General features: G+C 40.9%; 1 non-coding gene across 1 annotated transcript; it reads right to left on the bottom strand.

Annotated features, from left to right (window-relative positions):
• Positions 1-4,127: 4,127 nt before the first annotated feature.
• On the bottom strand, positions 4,128-4,235 carry LOC112086454. Its single transcript, XR_002899532.1, has one exon. It is a non-coding gene; the product is annotated as a small nucleolar RNA R71 (small nucleolar RNA).
• Between the last annotated feature and the right edge of the window lie 244 nt (positions 4,236-4,479).

Below are 4,479 nucleotides of genomic sequence, written 5' to 3'. Positions count from 1 at the left end.
CGCATCAAGTTTTTGGCGCCATTTTCGGGGAAGGCACGCGTTTTTTTTTCCACAAAACCCTAAGAAATGTTGGTAAATCGACTCTAGAACACCTTTTCTACTTTATTTTTTTCGTTTTTGGTTCTTCTTGTTTCAGGTTATGAAGCAATGAACCATATGAAACGAAATTACTACTACGAGGGAGGTTTTTACAACACTCCTCAAGCCACTCAACGCCGAGAAGCACAATACATTCATGATCTCTCCTCAATGGATCATGATTCAGTTCCGAACCACCACACAAGAGGACTTCGCAGCCACAACAAATCAATTCGTGAAGCTTTAGAGGAACAAGGATTCTACTGGGACCACAACCCTTATTCAACTTACAATGCCCACGGAGATATCCATGATCCTCTCTTTGATGAAGATATGTCGTCTGTCTCCCAAACCATGATATGCTTCAGGAGCTCAATGAATCTATGGATGACGTATTGGGTATCTTGCGAAGTAGATGGAGAATCCTCCATCAAGTTCGTTATAAAGAGGCCATCAAATAAAATTCCTTTGGATCATCACGTCATGGAAGCCAGTCATCAAGAAAAAGGAGAACCTATTTCTATCCCTAGTGACGATCTCGTCTCTACCGATTCATTCAAGTGTTTTGGAGACGACAAACAAGATCATAAGTCCCTTCCTCTTGATGAACCAAAGCCTTTTTCTCCTTCAGATCCTCACCACCTTGACTGTAAGAGAGACCACGTGGAAGATGAGACACTAATGGTGACATCAAAACCACCATTGGAGACGCTTTCTAAGACGAAGGATTCCGAGAAGTTTGATGCTCCATTCTCAATCAAGGAAGTGGAATTTCGTGATTCTCTTTGTGATACTGGACCTGCTGTGAATTATCATACCAAAGACCGTTGCAGAGAATATAGGTATTTCGATTTTTCATCCTTTTAAGATATACATTCCCTATAGAGGTTTTTCTGGTGCAGCTCCACTTGGTTTCAGACCCAAATTGCCTTTTCAAGGGGAAGTTTGTCTTGTTTCTACTGATTTCCATGATTTGGAGATGAGAAAGGATGGAACAAAACCCTTGATATTCGGTACTTCGTTCCTGGCATCTGTTGAAACACTCATCGACTACCCGAATCGATGTATGAGTTTCACGAAGATCAACAAGAAAACCTTACATCCAGCGATTCCTCCAAGGAACTCTCATTTTCTGACAATAGGGGGCGTAGATGATCCAATATTTGACCCTTAAAAAAGATGTTGGATACGTTCTAGAAAGAAGAGAACCCAAAGAAAACGCTGGATTTACAAACTTGACGAACAAAGGTACTTCCTTATGTATACCTTTAACTAATGCTCGTATACGAGGTGATGGAGACTTAATTGAAGCGAGAGTGAAGCTTAAATGGCTCTCAAGACTCTTTTCCAAAGACTCCCCACAAGAAAAAAGAATTGGACACAAGAAGCAAGAGGATCTGGACATCTCTCCTCGGACATTTGGCACCGCGGTCGCGATTGCGCTACCAGCGGCCAACCCATGTTTCTCTGCGGTCGCGACACTTGCACCAGCGGCCAAACCACCTTTCACCGCAGTCGCGACACTTCCACCCGCGGCCAATGCCCTTTTTACCAATTCTCCAACAGTTCAAGCCATGGCGACACGCCGACACCTCTCCAAGCAAATTGTCTTCACCTTGGATGCTTAACCATCTCCATAAAGAATCATCTGTCCTTGTATCTTGCAACATGGTTCAATGTCATGAAGTGAGAGAGACCTTATTCACCTCATCATACAAGCATCTAAGACGTTCTCCTGTCACAAGTGGTGTTGAAGACTCATACCTCAAAGAAGTTCCAAGACTGATTTTTGATCCTGGAGGAGGCTACCATCTCGAACCTAATGATAACACCGTATTTCGACCACTTTTATGGATCATAATTATGTCATATGCAGGTGTTTTAACTCTGTTTTCAAAGGTTTTTAAAGTGTTTTCAATGTTTTAGAGTTTCAAAAGACTTTACAGTAAACTTGGGCAAAAGATATGCAATTTGGAACAAATGAGCAATTTTGGATAAATGCAGACCGCAGAAGTATGACAAGCGATGAAGACCTTCTCACCGTCTGATCACCCCCAAAACTTGAGAAAACATAGAGGATCCAACCAGATTTCTAATTCAATTGGTTTGGAGGCAATCCAACGGTTAGATCTTCAGATACTCCCGATGCAAGAATGACAGAAAATGCAGTTCCGGCTGGGAGCATGTGCCGGGACCATGGCCAACACCCATTTTCCCGCGGGTAGAGCCACCGCGACCGCGGACATTGGTCGTTCACTTTCCCGACGACTTAATTAAAGCCCAGATTGATTCATCTCGTTATTTTTAAAGCTCTAAGTGTCCAAGACCACTCCAGAAGCTATAAATACCCCTTTTAGGTCATTCAAAAGGGTGTGTTCTTTTCTGTACTTAAATTTTCGTGTGAGACTCAAACCCTAGAGAGGGAGGCCGCCGTTTTTGAAGGAGGAGCTGCCGCTGGAGGAAGACATTGCGCCTCCATCTGCTTCTCCGTTCTTCGTTTCTCTTCCCTCTTCTATTTAATTTCCTGCAACTTTCAATACTCTGTGATAATTGTTTACAATATGTTTGAGTAGTTACCCAGTTGGGTTTAAAGGGATTGTTGAAAGGGAATTTCATGTGTCTTTGTTTATGAATCGATAGATTTAGGATTTATAATCTTCTAGATGTTCTTCGTTTGCCTTTAATCTTACTGTGTGATTCTTTGCTGGACTTTTCGAAGCCGATCTGATATAATATGTTGCGAAAGCTTTCATTGATTGTCTGAAATAGGGTGAAACGAGCAATTATTCTATAGGAGTGGAAACCTACTTGTAGTTGAGTTGTGAATGTTGATGAGTCTTGTTCTGCTATTGCATCTTCTCCCTTCCAGGATCAGAGTGGAAACCTACTGATCAGGGTTGCGAGAGATAGTTGTTTAGTGTTGCGAAAGTAGACTATTCATACTTCCGTGCCTCAAGTTCTAGAACATACGTAGTTGATTACCTTTATCACTTGTTTAAAATCGACCTAGCATAGACTATGAACCCCTGCGAATTACCCTTGAGCCCCAACGTTTGTCTTTAATTGCTTACAACCTTCGATTTTTCTACTTTTATTCGCTTGTTACTTGCTTTCATTCATAATCGATTTTTACTTGCTTTACTTGCTTTCGTTTTCTTTCAATTGCTTTTTAGTTTTTAATTGCTTTCTAGTTTAGATTTAGTGACAACAAAAACCCAAAACCAAAACCCAAATTGTTTAGTTCTAATCTGATTTAAGCATAGCCGTGAATTTGTACTGAAACAACTAAGTCTTTGTGGATCGATACCCTAAGTACTACAGCGCACATCTGTGCACTTGCCGGCATTTAGGGGTTATAAATTTAAAACCTGAAGCTTAGTAAAACGAAAACAACAACCCCGCTTTTGCTCGACATCAAGTTTTTGGCGCCGTTGCCGGGGACTTTGATTTGTTTTGTTGCGAATCCCAGCTTAAATCCATTAGAACACTTGCTTACTTTTACTTTTTCTTTTGAAATTTTCAGGTTTCTCTGAGATGAGAGACCGGGAACATGTTCCCGGAACTCTTGGTGATCCACCATATCGTGTGGATGGTGATCCAATCGACGACGATGACCTGACTGATGATGAGTTTGAAGAACCGATTTATGATGACAATGAGCTAATCGGATCGACAAAACATGAAGATGATGAAGAGCTAATTGGAAGTTTCGATTCACTCGAGAAGTTCTTGGGAGATCGAAGAGCTATTCAACCAGCCTTACCAGAGGATGGCAAAACCGAAATTAAGGTACCCTATATCCATTTAGTTTAACAAAATCAATTCCATGGTTACAATTCCGAACACCCGATTGACCATATCGAGACGTTCGAAGAATTATGTGCAACCATTACAGCAAATGAGGATTACCACAAGTGTAGTCTTTTCCCATTCTCTCTTAGAGATAATGCCATCAAATGGCTAAAATCTTTACCACCTGCTTCACTAAAAACGTGGGCAGCGTGTAGAACTGCTTTCCTAAATCGTTTTTATACTAGAAATCGTTCAAATCTCTTAAGGAACAAGATAAGAACTTCTAAACAAAAAGAAGATGAAGATCTTTTAGATACTTGGGAAAGATTTAGGGAATACCAAAGAGATTGTCCACACCATGGATATACCGAAGAATACCTGCTGGGTATCTTTTATCGAGGTATAACTCCAGAGTTACGACACTCTTTCGACACAGCAAGTAATGGAGACTTCTCAACTAGATCTGTAGAAGATGCTCACGTTTTCTTTAAAAATTTTGCAAACAGCATCCGTAATCAAGCAACCTTTGATAATTTTGCACTTCCTGAGAAGAAAGAAGAAAATTCGGAAGTTATGAAGTGTCTCCATCACATAATGAGTCATCTTGGA

The sequence above is a fragment of the Eutrema salsugineum genome, unplaced genomic scaffold, assembly GCF_000478725.1.
Source record: "Eutrema salsugineum unplaced genomic scaffold, Eutsalg1_0 scaffold_20, whole genome shotgun sequence".
NCBI classification, from domain to species: Eukaryota; Viridiplantae; Streptophyta; class Magnoliopsida; order Brassicales; family Brassicaceae; genus Eutrema; species Eutrema salsugineum.
This window is presented reverse-complemented; position numbering and strand designations above follow the sequence as displayed.